The following is a 25637-nucleotide window of genomic DNA, read 5'->3' on the forward strand; positions in this document are numbered from 1 at the left end:
GAGACCATGCTTTGTTAGATATTTGTTCATGTTTTTGTGACTTAACTTCCCTAGAACCTAAACTCCTTGATTTTAAGGATTGGGTCATTTATGTCTCTTGTGCTTCCAAGCCAGAGGCAGAATTATTTCTCCGTAGAGGGGCCAAGTAATTAACTCTCTATTGATTGTTAAGTTTGACTCAGAGTTGAAAGGGGAGGCTGGGACACTGGCAATGACAAGAGTGAGAGACAAGGTAGATGCACATTGGGGAAAGGAAATGGGGTGCCCACCCAAGGCAGAGAGCGTTGTTGGCAACATGACTTGTATCTTTCAGAACATTTCAAAATCAAAACATTGGTACAGATATTAGCTCAAAAATGACAGTCACTTCACACAGTGGTATCCTCTCATGTGAAATATAGACATAATGATTTTCGAGTTAAGATTTGCGAGAAGAAACAATCCATAGGGTGATCTTGGAACCAACTGACCTGGCTTCCGTCAATAGAGTGTTATGACAGAGGTTCAGTGCTCAAGGAGGAATCCAGAATGTGCATTCAAAGAAAAAATAAGGAATCTTGGTAAGTTTCTATTGATCACAATGTGTTCTTTAAGAGGAAAAAAAAAAGGAGTCGTTCTTAATAAGTTAAAGCCCAATATGTCAGAGAAACTTCATTAAACAAGTTTAAAGAAGACAAAAATGAAGGCCAAGCACTTTGTCCAGTCCTAGGATGAACAAATTACAAACACATGTCCCAATGCTCAACGTGGAATGAATGTAGGATTAACAACTGAAAAACATTAAAATAATCAAACAAAGAAATCAATTGTGACTTAAGTACGAAAATAATTTCACTTCACATTTGTGTAAATAAGGATTTTCTACATAGGGATGTTTGATGAAATTTCACAACTCGAGCACATTGCCTCTTCCAAAACCTTATTGATAACCACAGAAAAAAAAGCACACTTAATGGTTCCCAGTAATCCATTTTATCAATAAACAACATGAGGCTCTCTTTGCTCCTTTGGAACACTTTCAGGTAGAAAAACAGGGCAAGCAACAGTGAAATGCTTTGCCCACTGGATGAAAAAAATTAAAAAGCCTAATAATATGTGGGGAAATGAACACTTGCATACACTGTTCTTAGAAATGTAAACTTTGAGAGAATAGTTTAGCTATGTTTTGAAATTTTAAATGTGCATATGTTTTGATCCAGAATTTTAATTCCAGAGATGGTCCCTACAGAAATATTGATACATACAGATACACAAAAATATACAAACACTGTCATTGCAACTTTGTGTAGGGAGAAAGAAAGCCTAAGTATCCCTTACTAGATGAACAGTTAAATAAATGATGATCTAGCCATATTATGGAATATTATACAATGCTTTAAAAAATGAAGTTGATTTGTATGTATTGACATATAGAGATTGTTAATACATACAAGTCAAGTAAAAAATCAAGTTTCTTAATAATATATATACGAGGATATGTTAAGAAACAAGCAAAGCTGTATATCTGTATGCTTATTTCTATAGTGACAAGTGTGAATGCATACAAAAAGCCTTGAAGGAAACCCATCAAGCCTCCAGATAGAAGTATGACAAGGGAAAGAACAAATCCCAATTTTTACTCCATAGAACACAAACACGTATTCATATATCAGTTATACAATTAAATATATTTCTTCTAGCAAAGAAAAGCAGAACAGAGGGACAGCCAACTCATCCAGGTTTTCCAAACGGAGCTCCAAAATCAAGCTGGGTTGGGCGTGTAACTAGAAGGTAATATCATCACTTGCTCAGGTGGATGCCATCTCTGGCCCTGCTCTAACCCAGTTAGAAAGGCCTCATGGAAAGCCCAAAGATTTCTGGTCTCAGAGCCAAGAAACCAGCTTCTCAGCCGGGAGCACAAACGCACTTGAGCAAGTTGTGGAAAAGATTGTCAAAAGCAATGATGTGAAAATGTCTGATGGACACAAAGCCTAAAGTTAATTAAAGAACTGCACGTCCTTCAGCCTCCAGATGCCTCTTTGCCAGTCACCACCACACACCCACCATCCTATATGTCCTGGAGAAACTAAACAGGAATCAGGATCCCATCAGCACCAGCACTCCAGTAACAAAACACAGTGACTGCCAATGTTTGGGCTTCTTACATCATTGAAAGAAAAGGGCAAGTCACAAAAGGAACCATATTGACTTATGTAAGACATGGCACGGAACGGAGAAGCTTCTTAGAGAAGAGCAGCAAACTCACCAATTGCTAGGATTAACTGAAACCTCCCCCACTTGCCGACTGCCCCAGACCATGACATCAGAGAGGCTGGAAATGCATCCAACTTCCTCTGTTTACCAACCTGGCTAACACCCAGGGCAGGACCAGCGTGATCAGAAAAAATTAAAAAGGCAAGCAAACTGTACAAGTGGTTTGGGCAGGAAGGAAGAGATCTCTGTACGTACTTAGAACCCTCTGCAGTGCAGAGGAAGCTCTCAGAGAGGCTGCCTCCAAGAATCACAACTCCTGTGCTCATAGGCTGCTCAGAGTCCCTGGGTGTTGGTCATGGGGCCCACACATCCTGGGGATAATGGACAAAACAACGGGCAAAAGGCACAGGTAACAGCAGCCCCCGGCAGTTGTGCCGCTGCCTGGGGGTAATGTGATGCTGGTCCTAGGAGCAAACAAAACCAAAACCAAAAACAAATGCAGCACCCTGGAGGGCTCCACACTTCATTTTGAACCTAATGATTAATTCATGGCCCAGACTGAGGGGCACAGTGGCTCCCAGTTCCTGGCAATGACACCGACACCACGAAAAAAGGGCCAGAAGACAAAGAGGCCTTGATAAATTGGGAATGGGAGCAGAAATAAGCAAAGAGAAGCTTCTCTACGCTAGTTGGAAAAGCAAATTGCACACATGGAGATGATGGTGAAGGTAAGGCATGTGGGCATATACAGGAAATAGCTGGGGCTATGCAGATTCTTGGCTATAGAGTGGTAGGTAGGCCATCGAGGAACAAACGAGTGGTTCTAGAACCTGTGGTGGCCCCATTACTGATGAGACCCTGCCTAATAGCACCGTCACCTGCATAGACTGGTTTGTTCAGTTCTGGATGCCACCATTCAAGAGGAGTTAAATTATGGCTCTGGAAAACTCTAAAGATAATTCATTCAACAAACATTTACTGAATCCCTACTATGTGCCCAAATCGGCCACTCTGTATGGTTGTACAGGTTGCGCCCTGCACAAGGGCACTTGGTCAAGAGGACCATTAGAGCCTGAATCCAGAATGCCAGGCTTTCTGGAAGAGCCATATGAACCAGTTGTGGGCTCTGTCACAGGTATAACGAGAGCTCCGAGTTTGGGCACCTAAACTGGTGTAGGGAAATGGATCCAGGAAAGTTTCCCCAAGGCGGTAACAGTCATGCTGCCTCCGAAAGGATGTGCACTTCCTTTTATGCGAAGACATAGCAAAGAGCATTCCAAAGAGAGGAAATGGCCTAAACTAAGACACAGAGCCAAAGACTGGCATGGAGTGGGCTTGACTCAGAATCAGTTTAATGTTTCTGAAGCATAAAGAGAAAAGCAGAGACTGGCCAGAAGGGACCGTGGAGATATGAAGCAGCAACCTGATGGAACGTATAAAAATATAGTCTGTGACCAAGCTGGGAAAAATCCACATTGCACTCCAGCTGGAGGTTGTGATGGCTTATGAATAATATTCACTATGTTTACAAGGCATGCACAGAAAGAAAATGGCAACGAGGTGTTCTCCAACTCTACCATGGGCAGAGATGGTGTCTAAATGGTGGTTTAAACCATAGCCCAAGGGACTTATTACACAGCAGGGAGAGTGTGCTGGGATTGATTATTGTTATATTGTAGAAGTGACTGAGAGAGCTTTTGGAATTGCTTTCTGACACATCCAAAAAGATGCTCTTTTAGTTCCTCTGGTGAGGCTGCATGCTGAGGTGGAATGAACCAGGCCAGGAAAAGTAACTGGCTGATGTCTTGCAACTGTGGGTACCATGCTATTTTTCTGCAGCACTGAGAGCTTTCTTTTCTCTCCTCCCCTCTCTCCCATCTTCTCTTTTTCTCTTCCCTTCCTCTACTCTCCTTCATCCTACACTTTCCCTTCTCTCCTCTTACCTAGCTTGGGGCTTGCCAAACATATTCCAGGGGCTAGAATGTTGCTGGTTACCTCTGCCCAGAGCTGGAGAAGAGAGAACATATTAAAGACCACAGTGTGAGAAACCCACCTTCAAATGACTCCTTGATCACCAGGCCCAACCCTCTGGGTGAGGCAACCCCAGCCCTCCACCCAACAGGGCGTAACTAAAGGTGTTTCAAAATGGCATGACTTTCTTTAGGGTGTAAACAATTACCACCTTAAAAATAAATGTATGTGCAAGAACATACAAATTAATTCTTTCTCAGAGCATGAATTTGCTATTTCACAAAAAGAACACTTACATACTTGATATTTTTTTAATGCAAGTCTTACATTAAGCTGTTTTCACACACAGTTAACTAGAGGTGAATTTTCTTCCATTTGTATGAAAACACTTCACCAGGAAAACTGAATTTAGATAATTATTGCAACCATAGATCAACCCCAATTTCCATGCCTGATATTTTCTAATTAACCCTTAACTTCTCTTTCCACTGGGTAGCAACAATGCTGAGCATTTTCGTCTATTTAAAATTAGATTTGATATTGTATTTTCAATAATGAAATAAAATACAACTAAAATAGTACATAAATGAGGAAGAAACAAACAACTGTACATGTAGGATGGGACCCATCAAGTAACTAAGAAAACCACTATGTCAATTTTTCTTTGTTTGCTGAGTTTTTGTTGTATATTTGACACTTGGACTAGAAATTAAGACTGGTGCATTACAATTTTTGTTTGCAAATTTATTTGCCACTTGAGATGTACTAAACACTTAACTGCTCCTTAGTCCAATCCAGGGTGTAAAAGATGAGGAAACTTTTGCCCATAAAGTTTTTATTGTTCCCACTGAAAATGAGTAAGATGTTAATTATTATCTAGCTTTATTTGACAGATAAACTATGGAAGAATGGAAACTTGGTGCTTTATTACCATCATTCTTAATTCAGTGTGAGAGCTTTATACTCAGCCTCTGCACTGCTGTGTCTCTGCCGACTTTGCCAGCAAAAGAAATTTCTAGCCCGTTCCCTTCTGTGGTAGATTGCAAAACTGGCCATAAATTCTCCCTATCCCAGTATGCCTATCCATATACAATGTGACTTTGCAGCTCCTGTCAAAAGGTGGTCTTCTTCTCCACCCCTTGAATGTGGGCCAGCTTTGCCACTTGCTTTACCCAATGGGACAGTAGCAAATGTGATGCTAGCACATACTTGAAAAGTGCTTGGGCATGTCAATTTGCTCTCTCTTCCTCCTCCTGGAACCTCAAGCCATCATGTAAGCATGCAAACAAGCCTGAGCTTGCCTGCCAGACGGAGGAAGGCACATGCCCAGTCACCGCCATTGCACCGACCCCCAAAGACAGACATCTAGCTGACTGGCAGCTGACTAGTGGTGCATGAGTGAGCCCAGCAGGACCATCCATCTGAGCCCAGCCCAGACTGCAGGCTCCAGAAGTGGGAACTAATGAAATGGCTATGGCTTTATTTAAGCCTCCAAATTTGGGGTGTCTGTTTCACAGAATGAGCTGACTTATATACCTTCCTTCTTTCTTTCCTTCCTCTTCATTCTTTCTCTTCCTCTCCATCTACCCTATATTCCCCCCGTGTCTCTTTTTTCTTTTTTTCCTTCTACAAGAACTACAAGTACCCATTGAAGGGCCTACTGGGTATATGACATTGGCCTGGGCTAGTTCCAAGTCAAAGCCTGCCCCATTTTCTTCTAACCCACTCCCTCTGCAGCCCTCATAAGCAGACTCTGCAGACCTTGCATGGTCTAATGGGCCCCACTCATAACCTCATTCAGCAAGATGTTTCTGGGGACCAGCAGGCCACAGTATAGACTCTTGGCAATTTGCAGCCCATCTCTGGGCATTTACTGGTGACTATCTCCCTGGGAGAATCATTCTTCACTGTGACCTGTTCAGTGTACTATTGAGGCATATTCTAGTCCTGCCCTCTACCCACTCACTGCTCCTTGCCACCAGAGAGGAAGTGTAATAAGAAAATGGGCCTTTCAAGCTGGATACCCAAGGGTTACGGGGTGTAGCCTTAGATCCCTTCCCTCAGGTGGCTGCCCTGGCTGCCCAGGCTTGAGCAGAAAATATATTTATAACTTCAGGAAGCAATGCACGCCGAGTGGTAACATGCTTAGATTTCCATTTGTTTACTACATGAATAAAAGAAAATCAATAGAATCATCTTGCTAATGACATCAAACCATATGACTCAGAAACCAGAAGGCCATTTCTACAAACGCCTTTCTTCCTCTTCCACATTTTTATAGTCTGTACCTTATTCCCATTCTAACCTATTTTTTTCCCTTGAATGACATTTTTTTCAGACTTTTTAAAAGCTTTTCTGTGGTGTCCTGGCACCTGCCATTTGTTTGTGGTTACTGCATTTGTTTACAAAGGTCAAATTAGATGTCGGGGTTGAATAAATGTTCATTTTTAAATGATTTTTAAATGGGGACTTTTTTTCTCTCTTTCTCCGAAGAAGTTCTCTTCTTCTTTACGTTCATGTATGAATGTATTTCAGAACTGACTATCAAAATATGAGGTGGACAAAATATGTTGGCTTCCATCAACAAATGTAAATCAGAAGTATACCCTCTAGAACATATTTCTAAGACTTCTCTCAATTTCTCAATGCTGTCTTCTAGCTGAGCAGATGAAGACTTTTCTTTTCTTTTCTTTTCTTTTCTTTTCTTTTCTTTTCTTTTCTTTTCTTTTCTTTTCTTTTTCTTTGGCCTTAAGTATCTTCCAATATGCTCTGTATGCTCTAAAACTGTCTACAGACCTCCCCATTTAAAGAGAATTACCTTTTCTCTTTCTTATCTGTTCTTGATAGTAATAACCCCTTCTATCTGAACAGTGATTTATGGTAGACAAGATGATTTTACAAACATTGTCCCAGCTGACACACAAGTGTCAGAGTAGCTGCCATGCAAATTCTTCTCATTTTAATATAATATAAGAACGGGTCTTACAATATGAGACCGGGTTTTATATTAATTTTTGCTCCAAAAGACGCATTAGAGCTGCTGGTCAGGCTAGGTCTTATTTTTGGGAAACAGGGTACTCAACTCTGCCACTAGCAAGAAGATAGACATAGACAAAATGTAAATGAATGTCATGGCTGCGTGCCAATGCAACCTTATTTACAAAAACAAGCAGCTGGGCTGGTGGTATTTGGCCTATGAGCAATAGTTTGCCCTGCTCTACACCAGTAAGGAAGTGACTATAGTATTTGAAGTAAGAAATGATAACTTGGATGGGGCTGGTGGTGGTGGTGGTGATGATGTGATATCTCCATATATGAGAAGTATCTGGAAGGGAGAATTGATGGGACTTGGATCTGGATTGGATATTAAGGGTGAGAGAGTGGCAGGCAGTGCCTAGATTTCAGCTGAGGCAAGTGAAGCTCAGAGCTGATAAGTGGCCAGTTGTGGCCTAGAACTCAGTTCATCTGATTTCTCCCTCCCTGTCCAGCATGTCTTCCCACCACGGCCACCGGCCACCGCTCCTCTGGCAGCCCAATCCACAGCTCCCCATCCCATCCCCTGCTGTGTCGCAGCATTCCACTGTTGCCAGGTTACAAGTATATGGGATGCTTCCTCAAAATGCTTTTGGCCACCATAGTCACATACAACGTCCACAGAGTTAACATCAATTCCCAGCTTTCCCCCCTCACATCAGTCCCTGAGAGACAACTTGAAAATGAATCAGGTATCAACAACAACAACAGTATAGTAGATAGTCAAGCCCTCATTTGAGGGGGGCACAGAATGAAGAAACCACAAGGGGATAGAATTAACCAGAGAGACCAGCTTTAAAAAAGATGAGCTCAGACTCAAGTGGCTGGGGAAGATGAGAGTCAAAGGCGGGAGGAGGAAGGGCAAGCCCAAATGTGAGGACACTTCCTAGGCCGCCAGGGAAGGTGCATTAGATCGGTGTGGGAAGAGCAGGATACCAGTCCTGGAGCTTCGAGTGGTGGGTGCACAGGCCCTTCTTTCCTGCTCTTGCCTTCCAGCCTTGGCCCCTACTCCCCAGCATCTTAAAATTCTGTCCTTGCACCTGTCCTCTGGGGCTACACAAACCCATCGTGGACCACAGTCTAGCCCAGGAGGTCTGTGGCGAGGTGGAGGAGGAATTTCACATTGGCCTTGTGTCTTAGAATTGTTAGTGATCCTTTCATGTAGAGACCCTGCTGGTTCCATGGAGGCCAAAAGGTAATGTAACAATCAAGACCACAGATGACAACATGGCTCTCTGTGTTCCCCTTCTCCCACAAAAAGCAGATTCGAGAAGAATATAAATTAGAGGAGATCAAAACCAAAGAGAACTAGAAATCAGATAACTAGGTCCTGTGGCCTTCACATTTGTATTATCAAACCACAAACATGGCTCTTTGGTGCCCAGATAGTAAAGGGAGTCATGTTCCATTCTGAACTCTTATCCATAAAGAGGAGAAAGCATAACAATCCTTCAAGGAGGCAAAGCTTTTCCTTGTAACTAGTCCTTAACTGAACCTGCTCAAGGGTTGGCCATACTCAGTATCTCTCATCTTCTCTTCCCAGCATCTCTTGAACTGATTTCGATCAGGCTCTCTCCCCGGACTTCTACCTCCAAGCCCAGCAGTCACTTCTCAGTGTTTCAGTTCTCTCAGCAGCGTTGCTGGGTTGATCACATCATCTTCAGGAAGTTGTGGCTTCTGAGTAAGGCCCTTGTAACTAGAGGCCAGTACAGTTTGCACAGGGAAAGGATAAAGGGATATGTTCTGGGAAGGCAAGAAACTCCTACACATGGATGAAAGGTGTTATAAAATGTGCTCCTAGTCATAAGAACACTGCTTTGAGGCCACATAGATAGGAGTGACTGATTCTATCTTCCGTGTGTTTGGGGAGGCAGAGGGCATAGAAACATGTTCTGTATCAGAGACACTGAAGATGATGGCGACCTAGAAAGCCTATTAAAGCTTGCGTAGCGTAGGACTCCTCTCCTACTCTAAAAGTTCTTAATTTTTGACAGATATCTAAAAGATCACCGCTCAAGGCTCATGTTTTGGTAAGGCATTGCAACCCATTAAAGAACACAAATTTCAGTTACTGCGTTCATTAACAGATGAGTTGGACTTAGTTGATCCGGCAATCAGTTGATGGTGTGGAAGGATAGTGCAGGCATGGATGACTGGAGAGGGCCCAGTGGAGCCAGACGTGGACAACACAGAAGCACGGAGATGGGACCCTGCTGTTAGCTCAAGAGGGCAAAGGGGGAGGGATGGGGAAGAGACTCCCAAGGAGTGGCTTTGTCCACATTATGGGTTTGCTCTGCTGGTCCTTAGAAACTGAAAGGCAATGTCGTTCCAAGCAGCTCTCCTACATCTAGGAAAATCTCCCAGTTGCTGACTGGCCTTCTCGTTTTATTTTTTTTCCTTCCTCATCAGGATGTTCTCTTAATGCATCAACACTACCTTCTTCTTTTACTTACGTTGCCTTCAAATGACTACTTGGCTCCACCGGAAGTGGAGTTATTTTTGCAGACAGGATGGTGTGAGGTAGGGTGGGGAAAGCCTCCAATGGTGGAAACTCCTCTCTCACCAGGGAACTTGGCTGCGGCACCAAGCCCTGGACTCACACCAGAGCAGGGCCATCCATTTTCTTTTTTTAGAACTATCCTCTTAGACCCACCCAGTGCTGAGATTTGTCAGTGTGTTTTTCCAGGAGACCTGGCAAACAACAAGTCGACAGGTTCAATGGTTTTCATTGACAGCCCCAATGGAGTCCTCTGAAGACTGCAAAACTGGACACACAAAGAGCCCATAAAAATCCTACCTCCCACAAGTGTCTGGACTCTGCCTTTTCCCAAATGACCCTCCAGCACTGATGCAGCATGGGTGGCTTCGCAGTATTTTTTTTTAATGATTTTTCCAAAACTGAGGTATTCCAAGTGGTGTGGGAGTAGTATTTTTTCCCTTGCAGTAAGAGACCAACTCCCCGGTTATTTTGGGAATGCAGGAGCAGACTGCACGAGTGAAATGACTTCCAAAGCTAACCACTTGCCACCAGACCCCCAAATCTCCATGAACCGTGACGTGCACTGGGCCTGCCTCTGACACGTCCTGCAACGCACTTTTTAATGCACTACAGGGAAAGCAGTGTGATATTACGTGTGTGCTAGTTTGACCAGAATTCTATGAGGGGTCAGCAAACTTGACAGCACAAAGGCCATTCTCCAGAGGCAGCTCCTACAAGGCCTCTGCCACCGAGACCTCAACCAACAATCCACACTTTGCTAGTCAGCATATGGAATGCCAAAAACATTCTACTGGTGAAACTAGTGACTCAACTAGAGTGATGAATAGAATGCCGAGGAAAACAGTAATATTATTTCTCTCATCCAAAGTATAACAGTCACATAGGTTAGTCTCAGGGATGGATGAAAAATTTTACAGTAAAAAAAGTGCAGGGTAAATATAAAACAGAATATTTCAATCGGTCCTCTGTTTTCTCGTTGGAAAGGGTCAGGTTGAAAGGAAATGGACCCAAATGAGAAAGTCAGGTTATAGCTAGTGGAGTTTCTCTGGAGGGAATATTCAGTAACTTCCTAACTCCTTGTGAATTGTTGATAAATATTAACCATAGGAAATAAAAGTCACTGTGCCCTCTCATGAAGCAAGTTCATGAAGCAAGTAGCAGAGAGTTTCAAGGGGCATAAGTCCCTGTCTTTCAATTCTGGCTCTGCCATTTGCTGCCCCTAAAACCTCGGGCAAGTAACTCAGTCTCTCCGCATGTCTCAGTTTCCTCATCTGTAAAATGGGGACAATATCAACTGTGCCCATCTCCCAATTATTGGGTCACAAATGTATCAATACATATAAAACCCCTAAAACAATCCCTGGCATATAGCAAGTACTCAATAAATAGTAATGATCAGTATTATAGTTAGACATATAGATTGAAAAATAGCATTTAATATGAAAATGATCCATCTGAATAAAGATGTAGTATACTCATGTAAGTAAAAACAAATGGATAATTGGATATTTTTACAATATCTCAAAATATCTGCTGTTAAAACTCATATTCCAGAAGTATTATAAACTGTCTTTAGTTATTCTATAGTAATAACACCAAATCATTGACAAAATTGTCAAAGCATTTTTTACATATAGGATATTGCAGAAGAAAGGGAGGTGTAGTGAGGCTGTGAGATATGTTTCCTGAGTCATGATAAGAATGGCCAATATTTAATTTTAGCCTATCACAAGCTGCAGGATGAAGTAGTCATGGATATTTAATGCCTCTCTACCTCAAGATTCCTTACCCATATAGGAATAATCATACATCTGTGTCCTAAAATTGTTGTGAAGGAGTAGTGAGTACAGGCAAAGTGCTCAGCCTAGAGTTTGGCTCACAGTACGTGCTCAAAAATAAAAAACTAAAATTAGCTATTAGTGTTATCTCCATCATCCACTGCTCCGGTGTGTCAGGTGCTCTGCTATTTGCTTCACATGCCTGGGTTGTAGGTGAAATTGAAGGTGCTTCTCCAGAAGGGACCGCGTCGGCTGTGGGCCCACTGCCCTTTCTGCACCCTTGTCTCTCGGGCCATTTCCCCCTTGTCCGGCCCCTCTTACACCTCCCTTCCCTGTACTCTTCTCCTCGTTCCCACCTTATCACAAATGTCCCCCCAACGTAGCTAATATCTGCTCTTGATCCCTGAGTGTGAAGGTCCTAATGAGCTTCCTGTCTCAAAAGGCATTGGCACTTTACACCAACTGGGTGGTTGAATTAATGACTTTGTCATTTGTTAAAGGAATTTGGGGCCTGGGGGAGAAAGTGAAGATGATGTTCGAGGGGCCATTGCCCCCTTTTAGGGGTTCATTCTCTCGCATCCAAGGAACTTGCACACGGGTCATCCCCACCCTGGCCCAGGTGAAAGACAGCCCCGCTCCATGGAGGGCAAGTTGCCCTACTGTGCTCAGATGCCTTCCCATTCAACAAATATTTAGTGAGGAAATACCATGTGCCAGGCACTACGTGGGGGGCTAGGAACACATTGGTGAACAAGACAGATACAACTGTGCCCTTCTGGAACTTACATGCCAGTGGGGTACGCAAAAAAATAAAAAAAATGTAAATGGAGAAATAAGGAAACAATGACAAGTTTGAAAGAGGGCTGGGAAGCCAACACATAAGGAGCTGAATTATATGTTAGACAGACAATGACACAAAAAGAATGTACGACTTGCTCTATATTATAAAGAACGTCAGCAAATAGGAAGCCTGTGGCTACATGATCATTTCTATTAAGGTGTTCATGTTGGCATAACACCAAATCATTGACAAAATTGTCAAAGCATTTTTTACATATAGGATATTGCAGAAAAAAGGGAGGTGTAGTGAGGCTGTAACTATAACACTTCGCAAACACACCAGGAACCCTTAACTCCAAGCGGGGGAGCATTCTTTTCCACTCAGCTGCTCTTCCATGGCTTTTCTTTACTTCTAGAGATGGGTCTAGGCTGGACCAGTGCTTTGATATTTTCTCTCAGACAAGTTTCAGATGAAAATATGGAGGACAAAAGTTTATCCTAAAGGAGTCAAAATTACAATACTTAGAGAACACAGTAAACCTTCATTTGCTTATAAGCTATTTATTTCAAGTTACATGCTTGGACTAGAAAATGCATGGTGTAAAATTGCTTCCTTCTTAATACACCTCAAAATGCCAACTCCGGGGGGGATGGGTGGGACTATGGGTGGATTCTAAGAGGGTGTCAAAAAATGTATACACATTTTAAGAAAGGAGAAAACTGCATTAAAATTGTAATACTTGATATATACTGATAACAAAAGATGAATACAAGTCACGTTTGACTTCCTTAATTATAAGAGGTGCTCAAAGTGGTTACCATCAGTGTAATTTTAATATAGTTTTTCCTTTTAAAATGTGTATACATTCTTTTTGGCACCCTCTGTATTTGTTTCAATGTGGTTTGCTAAAAAAAAAAAAAATTAACGATAAATATGCATTATTTTTTAAACCATAAAAATAAATCTTACAGGCATAGTGAAGTTTGTGGTTCTTTTCCTAAACTACACTAAAAACATTATTAGTTGCTCAGTAGAATCTGTGCTAATAGTAATAAGTATGAAGTAGAAAACTAAAGCAAGGAAGTAGAAACAAAGTGCGTTGGGGGAGGGGATGGCAATTTTTGAGAGGTAGCCTGCGAAAGTGTCATGAGACGAGGACATCTAAGCCAAGACCTGCTAAAGGAGTCAGACAGTGAGGCTGCAGGCTCGCTGCAGCATGAGCACTGCAGGCGGAAGACCCTGGAAGAAGGGACAGTGATGGCCTGTTTACTCAGACATGCAAAACAGCTTCAGACAGAAATCAGGCTGGGCTTAATGAAACCAAGAAACAAATCAGAAGGAAATTAAGTGATGGGTTGGCATGGCATTGAGATAAGAAATGACAGCCAAGGTCTAGTAAATGCAGGCGATGGTTGGGCAGGATTCTAAATGCTTTATTTATACTAACTCAGTCCCCGCAATGACTCTAGCGAGGGCACATATATAATTTAATGTCCAGACAGGGGCACCTGAAAGTTAAATGAGACGAGACAGGCGTAAATCAGGGCTGCATCAGGCAAACTGGGACATATCACCACCCTACCCATAAGCAATACTATTCTAACTGCTTTACAGAAGAGGAAACTGAGGCATGGCACAGAGAGGTTAAATAACTTGCCTGAGGTCACAGTGGCAAGTGGCAGAGCAAGGACTTGAACTCAGACAGCCAAGCTTCAGAGTCCACACTCTTGATGCCTGCACAGTATTGCCTTTCTGTGTTTTGTATGCTAGTAAGCTCCTGGTGCTAAAACCCTGGGATATACTTACCATCAGGAGTAGGAAATTAGGCTGGAAAAAAGCACCAACTTCTAGAGTTAAAGGCCACCACTTTACAAGGTCAGCAGCCCTGGGCAACCTCTCTAAGCCTCCGTTCGGTCACCTGTAAAACAAAGCTACCGAGGCCTACCTTACAATACTACTGCAACACTCAGACGAGGCAGTGTTTGGGAAAATGCTTTGGAAGTTCAAAAGCACAACATGGATATTAATTCTATAAGAAGTAATATGTAAAAATTGGTATGTTCTCTGCACAGGGCCAAAAGTCCTATTTCTGTAAATGTCCAAATAGCAAGTATTTTAGGCTTTGCAGCCATAGGGTCTCTGTCACAACCACTGAACTCTGCTGTTGTAGCATGAAAGCAGTCACAGACAATCTGTAAACGAATGAGTGTGGCTGTGTGCCAATAAAACTTTATTTATAGGGTCACAAGGCCATAGTTAGCCAACCACTGACCTAGAGAAACGCTATTTAAAATTGAAAGCCCTAAGTGCTCCCTGTGTCTCTTTTCTGATTCATTTTCCTCCACAAATAGCACTAATCACCGTCTAACATAATGTATATTTTGTTTATTTATTATCTGCTAGAAAATAAGCTTTGTTGAAGGCAGAGGTTTTTGCCTGTTTGGTTCACTGTTAAATCCCCAGTGCTTATCGAAGACTGCCTGGCACATAGTAGGAACTTTATAAATAATTGTTAAAAAATGCATGGATGAATGAATGGAAAGATTTGGAAGGAGTTGGACATACTATTGGGAAAGAAGGGCAAATCCATAGCAAATAAAAGAAGGAAACAGAAAGAGAATGACACCTGAAAACCTAGGGAAAGAAAAACTGCAAATGAACTCCAACTCAGCTTTGTGATTCCTTGTAGGCAAAGGGAAAAGGATTATTTCCAAAATCAATTTTGTGGGTTGTGAACTAAAGCCTTATAAAACAATTTCCAAAACAGCTGGTTAAAATCTAAAGGAACTGTTGGTTTGATTTGTGTTTAGTTAAAAGAACAGCTTGGTTTGTTCCAGATCAGCTAACTGTGTGTGTGTGTGTGTGTGTGTGTGTGTGTGTGTGTGTGTGTGTGTGTGTGTGTAATCCCTCCTCTCCCCCACCCTAGTAAATGTGGGTGCAGGTGTTCATTGGGAGTGATGTGGGCAGTGGAAAGGAATTGATTCAGCAGGCTTTGCAGGGAAACAGGCATTTGTGCCTAGTTTAGTTCAGGGCTTGGCACATTGTACTGTCAATCATTCTAATTTTTCTTCATAGTTCAATTCAAGCTCATGATTAAAGGTAACAGCAAAATATTGCTTAATGGAGTAGGAACTTTTCTAAAGAGAGAAGGATTCTTGACATAAAGTGCTTTGTGTAATTCTTTCAAATCAAGATCTATATAACACATTCAACTGATGTTGCCTGATGTTTACTGGAAGAAAACACTACTTCTACAAAAGTAAGTGAGAATATCTCATGCACAGCTCACAACCTAAACAATACTCAGCTTTCCAGACACAGTGCTTAGCAAGAGTTTGGCTTAGCATAGAGTGAACAACATTGGCAGGATTCTTCTAAAGAACTCTGATCTCAATGTTCGAGTACCTGCTGCATGCCAACAGGGAGTGAGAAGTTAGTTGTTAGGCTCATGAGTAATAATTTCATTGCATTCTTAACTTCTTGAAGAAACAAATTTCCACTTACTGATTGATTTAATATGTAACTGAAAGGAACACTGGACTTGGAGTCAAAAGCCTTGGCTAAAGGACTGAAGGAATGAAGGAAAAGGAATGGAATGAGAAAGAAAAGATGAAAATGAAGAAAAAAAGATGAAGGAAAAGAAAAAGGAATGAAGTTCTGAATCATCACGTGGAAGACCCTTGAAAACATGATGCTAAGTGAAAGAAGGCCACACATTGCATGATTACATTTATGTAAAATGTCCAGAACAGGGCCAGTCCTGTGGCTCAGGCGGTTGGAGCTCCATGCTCCTAACGCCGAAGGCTGCCGGTTGGATTCCCACATGGGCCAGTGCGGGATGGCTCAGTTGGTTGGAGCGTGGTCTCTCAACCACAAGGTAGCCAGTTCAACTCCCAGAGGGGATGGTGGGCTGTGCCCCCTGCAACTAGCAACGGCAACTGGACCTGGAGCTGAGCTGCGCCCTCCACAACTAAGACTGAAAGGACAACAACTTGACTTGGAAAAAAGTCCTGGAAGTACACACTGTTCCCCAATAAAGTCCTGTTCCCCTTCCCCAATGAAATCTTTAAGAAAAAAATGTCCAGAACAGGCAAATCTATAGAGACAGAAAGATTAGTGGTTGCCAGGGGCTGGGGGAGGGGTGGGGGACATGGGCAGTAGACTGCTAAGGAGTGCAGGGCTTCTCTTTGGGGTGATGAAATGTTCTGGAATTAGATAGTGGTGATGGTTGTGCAACCCTGTGAATATACTAAAAACCTCTGAATTGTACATTTTAAAAAGGTGACTTTTCGTGGTATGTGAATTATTTCTCAACAAAAGAAAAAGGGATAAAAAGAAACACTTAAAAAAAACAAGACCTGGCTCTGCCATCTACTAGCTTTGTGAGCTGTGAGCAAGGCATTTAATTTCCCTAATGTTTCCTCATCTAAGAAATGGGGCTAATATTAACCTACCCCCCAAAAAAATTGTTGTGAGACACAAATGAGATAGTTATGTGCAAGTAATTTTGGAAAAAGGTATAATTCTACAAATTCAAGGCAATTTCAAAATCTTCATGAGGTTCTTCATGGAACTTTATGGTCATTCTAAGGTATTTACATAAAAGCAAGTGGACATGACAATTTGATAAAAAACAAGAGAGAAGGGCTTGACCTACCAGCACCAAGACTCATTAGAAAGCCACAGCAATCAAGTGTAGTATTCACTCAGGGTTAGACAGATACGCCAGGAAGCCAAATCTGAGCGAGCCTGGAAGCAGCTTCACGCATAGGAGTATATGGGCACTGAAATAGCAAAGGAGGTGCCGGGGTAGGAATGTCTCAGAAGGTCAAGGATCAAGTCTTCAATAAATGGTCCTGGGATAACTGATTTTCCACATGGAAAAACAATTCACACACACATTCCTCCTTCAATTCCAATTAGACTAACATTATTTCAAAAGCCAACATTTAAAACTTTTAGGAGATAATACAGAAGGATTATCTTTATGTCTTTGAGATAGGGACACAAAAAGTACAAAATATAAAAGAAAAAAAAAATTTGACTATACTAAAAGTAAGAACTTTGTTTATCAGAAAACACCGTAAAAATGAAAAAATAAGCCACAAACTGGAAGACATTATCTCTAAAGTATATCACTAAAAATTAGTACCTAGAATATGTAAAGAACATCTACAAATCAATAAGAAATACAATCTCATAGAAAAAATGGGCAAAATAACTTGCACTAGAATTTCAGAAAGATAAAATTTAAATAGCCAATGAACACTGGTAATCAGAGAAATGTAAATCAAAACCAAGAGAGATAGGGCGGCCAGATGGCTCAGTTGGTTAGAGCACGAGCTCTGAACAACAGGGTTGCCGGTTCGATTCCCACATGGGCCAGTGAGCTGCGCCCTCCACACTAGATTGAACACAACGAGCTGCTGCTGAGCTGCCTGAGGGGTGGCCGGATGGCTCAGTTGGTTAGAGTGTGAGCTCTCAACAGCAAGGTTGCTGGTTCAATTCCCTCATGGGATGGTGGGCTGCGCCCCCCGCAACTAAAGATTGAAAACGGCGACTGGACTTGGAGCTGAGCTGTGCCCTCCACAACTAGATTGAAGGACAATGACCTGGAACTGATGGGCCCTGGAGAAACATACTGTCCCGCAGTATTCCCCAATTAAAAAAAAAAAAAGAATGGTCAAGTTAAAGAATGGCTGCCTAAAGGTTTGTTTAAAAAACAAACAAACAAACAAACAAACAAAAAGCCCAAGAGATACAATATCATATCTATCATCTTAGCTATATTCAAAAGTCTGACTCTACTAAGTGTTGGCAAGGATGTTGAGCAACAGGAAGTGTCTCTCACCGTTGCTTAGGAAAGGAATCTGGTAACATCTAGTACAGTTCTCAGGATTCAGCTAGGTGAGTGAATAAGTGAAATGCTGAGGTGAGGGAACAGTTATTGCTATGGACAGACCTGCCTGGTATGGATTCAAAATTCATACGTCGAAGTCCTAACATCCAGTGTAACTGTATCTGAAGATAGGGTGTATAGGAGGTAATTAAGGTTAAATGAGGTTATAAGGGTAGGGCCCTAATCTAATAGGACTGTGGCTTTATGAGAAGAGAAAGATCTCTCTCTCTCTCTCTTTTTTCCCCTCTCCCCCCTCCCCCCCCCCCGACTTGAGAACACAGCATAAAGGTGGCAGTCTGCAAGCCAGGAAGAGAACCCAAAGTCATAGGGAAGTAGTCACCTAGCCCAGCCTTGATGTTTTCACAGATGTTTACATTAAAGCTAGTCCAGTTGACGTACTATGTACCCTTAAAATACCAAATCCAAAGGACCAAGTGTCTCTAATTAGTAACCCCAAGAGGCCCAAACAAAGACATGAGTGTTCGGCCCAGTGGGCAGCACACCCTGGCAGAGGTACACCATGACTGTAAGAAGTCTGGTCCAGCGTCCCAGGTCAGGCCACCCTCCCAAACATCCCTGCCTGATGTGGGTTCCAAACATGAGAGGAACCACAGAAAGGGGAATTCTGCATACAAGGTCCTGTGGGGGAAGGCTGGTCATAGCACACTTGTGACATACAGAAGGTCTAAGAACCCCCATTTGAGTGCAGGAAGCCCTAAAAATCCCCTGAGAGGCTTAAATTATGCCAAGGTTCAGATCCACTTCCACTTTGGGAAAGAAGGCAGGAGAAGGGGGGCAAGCTGAAGACACAGCAAGGGGGAGCATTGATCATTGATGCAAAGCTTGGAAAACAGGTGTAGTAGACACATCCCTGAAACGTAATGTCAGGGGCTTCCACACAATAAATTTAAGGTCCAAGAAAGGACTCCTTGTTCCAAGGTCCTGGGCAGAGAGACCCCAGGGAGAGAGGCTACAGAGAAGAGCTTGGAAGTAGGATACAGCCAGGATGAGGTTTGCAGGGGCCACAATATGTGGTCAAGGGCTCAGAGGCAGAACTCAGAGATATGTCTCCACCCGGCAGGGGTCAGAAAGACCAGAATCAACCTGGTATAGCATCTCTGTTAACATGATCCCTAAATAGCCCAGGAACAGGGAAGCATTCTCTCCATTAGCAGGCTTATTTCCAGCCATCTGAATGGTTGGTGTCATGCCAACAAAATTAGACACTGGTGAAAGCCCCCTAGAACAAACCGCACAGGGCTTCCTGTTGTTTTCTTGTCATGGGGTTTTATTAAAAAGAACAGAAGTCCTTCCTGACTGTTGGCTTCGAAGAGCCATAGTTTGAGTTCCTCTAGAAGGTAACTCTGAGGCAAGGACGCAAGGGGAAAAAGTTTATTTAGGATGTGATCCCAGGAAATAGATAGGAGAATGGGGAAGTGAGCTGGGGCAGGAAGGCAAGTAATACAGGTGCATTATCAAGCCAGTTACCACTGTGGGCAACTGAAGCTCAATCCTGGGAGCCAGTATAGAACACCCATCCATCTCAGAGTTCTCCCACCAGTGGGCAAAGGAGCTGGGCTGTTTATTTACTAATTTTCATCAGGTATCCCAGAGCTGCTGCCAGGGTGCAGAGGGGAGTGTTAATTCCCCCGCACTCCCAGCCTGCCACAAGAGCAGGCAGAGCAGGTTCTCAGGCAGAGAAATGCACAGCCAGTGGCTGGAGGGGGTGGGGGGCTGGTGTGTACTCAAGTGGTCAGGGTCAAGGCTGTTGAAATGGGCACCCAGTCTCTGTAATGAATGAGGAAGTATGAAATATTAAAGCCAGGCGAGAAGAGGGTGGTTCCATGCCTGCCCCACCCCACTTCTTTCTTCAGGTCCGTGCCTGGGATTGTGTGTGTGTGTGTGTGTGTGTGTGTGTGTGTGTGTGTGTGTGTGTGTTTGCAGTGGTTTTTCTTCAAGTGTTTGGAATGTTGGAGGAGAGCCTAGGTGAGGGGAGGCTCAAAGCAGCTGCTACTTGAGGTTGAAAGAAATGCTCCAAGAGCCCTGGGCTTTGTCTGCGTCTCTGAAGCGGACTGCACACCCCTTGTTCTTCATCCAGCACTAGGACAAGCCCAGACAGACACTTAGGGAGGGATGTTTATGCTTCAGGTGATGGGTAAAGGTGCCAGGTAACCTCCAGCTATGCTCTAAAGCCTCGTTATTCAAAATGTAGTCCCCCAAACAACAGAAATCCAGAAATCTCTAGCCCCAACCCAGAACTACATAATCCATGTCTGCGTTTTAACAAGATCCCCAGGTGAAAGATTCGTACATTTCATATCTACAGCAGTGTAGATACTCTTTGTGGCTCTCTGCATAGAGTACATTCAGCAAATGTGTCTCTTACGAAAATCAAGTGGAAGGTGTTTGTTCAATTTTAGGCTATATTTGCTCCAGTTTGTCGAAGTAACTTCAGATTTGCTGAATGGAGTAAATTAATGCAACTTAGGACAAAGGGAGATACTAGTGTCAACCTGCCCACTTGAATGTAATCACAACAGAATAAAGCATACTTGAGGTTTTCAAAACCTCCTTTATTTACTTTGTTCTTCCTCCTTTCCCCTCCTTGCCAAAATTCTTAAACTATTTAAAAATGACATTTTTATATAGGTAGTTGGTAAAGGAATAAATGAGCATAGAAACAGGCTTTTAGAAAAAAATTAAAGTAGGGATGGCCGGTTAGTTCAGTGGGTTAGAGTGTGGTGCTGATAACACCAAGGTTGCCAGTTCGATCCCCTCATGGGCCACTGTGAGCTGCGCCCTCCTTAAAAAAGAAAATTAAAGTAGAAAACTGATGCTAAAACATAATTCGAGTTATGAATAAAAAGCCTCAACATTGTATATACCGGGGGTGCCAAAAAATGTATACACACGACTTTTGTTATCGGTATATATTGAGTATTACAATTTTAATACAATTTTTTTCCTTTCTTAAAATCTGTATACATTTTTTTGGCACCCTCTGTAGATATAGATGTGTGAGTATGTCCAAAGGTGGTTACTAATCCTAATTGCATTCAGAGGAGAAAATAATTGATAACTGTAAAAATGATTAGAAATATATTTAAAGCATTTTAGGGGGTACAGAATATGACACCTCAAAATATGCCTCTTTGGAATAAGGATTATCTTGAGGTTGATTCTTTCAAAGAAACAGCGGACAAAGGAGAAGCTCTAAAAACTAAGCTGAAGTTACCCTTTTATGAGAGGCATTTACATTTACAAGGGAACTCTCCATTGTAAGGTGTCTCCCTCTCTGTACCAGGAAGAAGAGGATGAGCAAATCTCTAGAAACTCTCATCATGGAGAGGCAGGGACATAAATCTGCATAATAACCTTACCCTTGTTTACTGTGTTTTCCTAGTACCCCCCTAAAGCCCCCCCCAAACATCTTTTGTCTTTAGCTGGAGATGGTATTTAAGGTGGTGGCTTGGGCCATTTGGGGAGTTACTCAGTTTTCCTGGGTCTCTCCCATGTATACAGGAGGCATACATGTTAATTGAGCTTTATTGTTCTCCTGTTAATCCATCTGTTATTACAAGGGGGTCTCAGCCAAGAACCTAGAAGGATAGAGGGAAAATTCTTTTTCCTCCCCCACAATGCCAATATCATAAAAGACAAAGAAAGGGTGTGGAAATGTTCCAGACTTAAAGAGTCTAAGAGACATGACAACTAAATGCTGTTAATAACCCTAGACTGGATCCTTTACTAAAAGGAAAAATGCTGTGAAGGATGTTATCAGGTCTATTGTCAAATTGGAATACCAGTGACAGATTAGATAACAGTATTGTATCAACGTTGAATTTACTGAAGTTGGTAACGGTACTGTGGTTATGTAAGAATATTCTTATTCTTAGGAAATCCATACCGAAGTGCTTAGGAGTAAAGGCCGTGATGCATGTAACTTATCCTCAGATGGTTCAGAAAAATATTATGTGTGTGACCGTCAGTGCAAATGATAAAGCAAATGGGGTAAAATATTAACAATAGATGACTCTGGATAAAAGGTATATGGGTATTTTCTGTGCCATTTTTATTTTTGCAACTTATTTGTAAAGTTTAAAATTATGTCCAAATAAAAAGTTTTTTAAAAAGAAAAAAAATTATATCTGTAAGAAGGCAGAGGATGAGGGGTGCAGAGCGCAGAAAAGAAGCCAGTCTGTGACAGCCTGGGGAGGTTTCATTCAGTATTTGTACAAATGTGGGCATGTTAGGAGTTTGGCTGGTAAGCCTATGAGGAGGTTCCTATCTAATGAGCCAGAGTCAGCAGCTGATATACTAGGAGAGGAGAGGAAATAAAGGAAGGTGTAAAATAGCTATTTTGGAGAATAGAAAAGCAAACCCACTAGCAAATATAGCAGGAGTGCTGGGCAATGCTGAAAGTCCCCTTGAGGTTCATTAAGGCCAGGACCTGGACCTAGACATCAGCATTTATTCTGAAAACTCCCTGAGTGATTTGAATGGGCTTTCAGAACTACCTGCTAAGGTAGGGTTTCTCAACCTCAGCACTATGGACGTTTGAGCCAGATAATCCTTTGTTGGGGAGTAAGCGGGGCAGGGAGGGAGGTCCTCTGCATTATAGGATGTTTAGCAACAACTGGCCTATAACCACTAGATGCCAGTAGCACCCCTACCCCCGCCAGTCATGACAACCAAAAATGTCTCCAAACATTGCCAAGTTCCGGGGGCAAAGGGGAGGGTGCAAAATCAGCCATGATTGAGAACCACTATGTTAAGGAACAAATGCCATAAACGTTACATGTTTATAAAGGTCAGGAATTGTATATACTCCTTGTTGCTCTGAGCGCTGTGGTTCAGAACACAGGCTCTGAAATCAGATGGTCTGTATTCAAACCCCAGTTCCACTACTTACCTTTTGTATGACTTTGGACAAGCTACTTAACCTCTTTGTGCCTCAGTTTCCTCATCTGTAACATGATAATAATAGTACGTACCTCAAGAGGTTGGAAGGATCAAATGAGCTAATATATATAAAGCAGTAAGAGCAGTGCATGCTCAATAAATATTATCTATTATTAGCTATCATTATTATCACAGAATCAGAAATGTAATGGATACCAGATGTCTGTTGATCAATGAACTGCTTACATTAAAATATACCCCATGTTTAACATAAAGAAATTTCCATGCTAAAATTGAACAGAAAGGCACAATACACTGAATGTATCTTAAGATTAGTGTCTGATTTATTATCAACAAGACAAGTAATAACAAGTGTTGGAGAGGTTGTGGAGAAAAAGGAACCCTCATACACTGCTGGTGGGAATGCAGACTGGTGCAGCCACTATGGAAAACAGTATGGAGGCTCCTCAAAAAACTAAGAACAGAATTACCATGTGACCCAGCAATTCTTCTTCTGGGTATCTACCTGAAAAATTTGAAGACGTTTATTTGTACCCCTATGTTCATTTCAGCATTATTCACAATAGCCAAGAGATGGAAACAACCCATGTGTCCTTTGATGGATGATTGGATAAAGAAGATGTGGTACATATATACAATGGACTATTACTCAGCCATAAGAGAAGACGAAATAGTGCCATTTGCAACAACATGGATGGATCTTGACAGTAGTATGGTAAGTGAAATAAGTCAGTCAGAAAAGGAGAAAAATCGTGATTTTACTCATGTGTGGGACATTAAACAGAAAGCAACAAATGAACAATGAAACAAAGAAAACTGAGCAAACTCATAGACAAAGACAACAAAAGGGTGGTTACCAGAGGGTAAGGGGGGGTGGAAGAGGTACAAAAGGGTAAAGGAGGTCAAATATATGGTGACGGAAGGAGACTAAACTTTGGGTAATGAGCACACAATGCAATATACAGATGATATAATGTTATACACTTGAAACTTATATAATCTTATTAACCAATGTTACCCGAATACATTTAATTTTAGAAAAGGAAAATACAAAAAAGATTAGTGCCCGATTTCTTCTAGATTCTAGGCACATTCATTCATCTCTTCGGCAACTATTTATTGATCAACTACTATGTCCCACTGTTCTGGGTCTTGAGACTACAACAAACAGTGAGCAAGATACACAGAGTCCTTGCCCTCTTGGAAGTTATATTCTAGCAGGGGGAAAAAAGGACACGGAATCAGTAAACAAATAATTAAATAATATAACAGCAGATAATAGTGGTACAAAGAAAACCAAAGTGGGATGGACATTTATAGTGATAGGTGGGGAATGCTGTTTTAGAATGAGGGTTCGAGAAGGCCCAAATGAAACAAGGAACACATTATGTGAATATCTGGTGAAACAGTACAAAGTCTGGGAGGCAGGCAAATACTTGGCTTGGGTGAGGAATAGCAAGAAGGCTGGTGTGTTTGCAGAAGTATAAGAATGGGGTAAAGGCCAAATAGGGCCTCATAGGCTACAGTGAAGATCTGGGGGTTTATTCTAAGTGTGGTTATTAGAGGGTTTTGAGCAGTGGTTTTACAAGACTCCATTTACTGGCTACTCTGTGGGGTCATGGGTTGATGCTGGAAGACGGTTTAGAGGCTACACAGTAATTCAAGAGAGAAATGTGGATAGCTACGATTATTTGAGGGCATTATAAATGAACTCACTTTGCATCACAGCAGGATCTGATATAAAATGAATTTGTCCTGGACACAGTTCAGCAGTTTGGGAGGTTAGAAACGAAATGAACAGTTTTATAAACCAGTGTTTTATGAAACAGTGGTCAAATCAATCTAGAGGGTCATGACCATCATTTTAAAATGAAATAGAACAGATGGAAGAGAATTGCAAATATCAGAATATACTGCACAAAGGAAAAATGCATAATACTTCATGAGATTCTGTTTCAGTTATATATAGCTATGTTCATACTGGGTTGAAATATAAAATGTACTTTTCGCTATGAATAGTGGAGCTGGAAAGTTTGAAAAACACTACAAAAAGCTATTTTATTTGTACAGAAGTAGTTCATAAACTGTCCCTTTATTCTCTCCCTTTCTCTCTGTTCTGACATCCTCCCCCCCAATAAAAACATTATTGAAAAGCACCAATAATAGTCTTCATAGTCTAAATTCTTCATAGTCTAAATAAAACAAATTGACTTATACTAGCTACACTATCTTCTCCTCCAGGGAGATAAAAATATGATCCTCCAAAACTGGGAAGCCTGACTCACCTCTAAACTGTTAGACTTTTCAATGAAAAAAAAAAAATTCCAAGTGGAACAAGAAATTTTAAAACGAAACTTTAGACATTTAGAAGCTAAAAATGGAAAGAAACCTCCTTAGGTAATAAGCTAAACTACCAGAACTCTAACAACAAGCATAATTAATACCTAGTGGTACCTTATTAGAAGCATTCCCACCCAAATCACTGCCTTAAAGTGAAGCCGAGCCACTAAGGCAAATAAAATGAGGAAAAATATTGGGGGAGGGGGTCGCTAAGTTATT

The 25637-nt window shown here is 41.8% G+C and overlaps 1 protein-coding gene and 1 long non-coding RNA gene across 11 annotated transcripts in view; one reads left to right on the top strand and one right to left on the bottom strand.

Moving 5' to 3' along the window:
* The window catches only part of LOC109460239 (uncharacterized), a 253015-nt gene that overhangs the window by 76839 nt on the left and 150539 nt on the right, over positions 1-25637 (top strand). For all 3 annotated transcript variants that reach the window (XR_012493329.1, XR_012493328.1, XR_012493327.1), the window contains exon 3: positions 23630-23793. This is a non-coding gene — a long non-coding RNA (uncharacterized LOC109460239). The remainder of the gene's footprint in view (positions 1-23629; positions 23794-25637) is intronic.
* ADGRG2 (adhesion G protein-coupled receptor G2) overlaps positions 1-25637 on the bottom strand; it is a 102791-nt gene that overhangs the window by 72308 nt on the left and 4846 nt on the right. The window lies entirely within an intron of this gene.

The sequence above is a fragment of the Rhinolophus sinicus genome, chromosome X (assembly GCF_036562045.2).
Source record: "Rhinolophus sinicus isolate RSC01 chromosome X, ASM3656204v1, whole genome shotgun sequence".
Classification (NCBI taxonomy): Eukaryota; Metazoa; Chordata; class Mammalia; order Chiroptera; family Rhinolophidae; genus Rhinolophus; species Rhinolophus sinicus.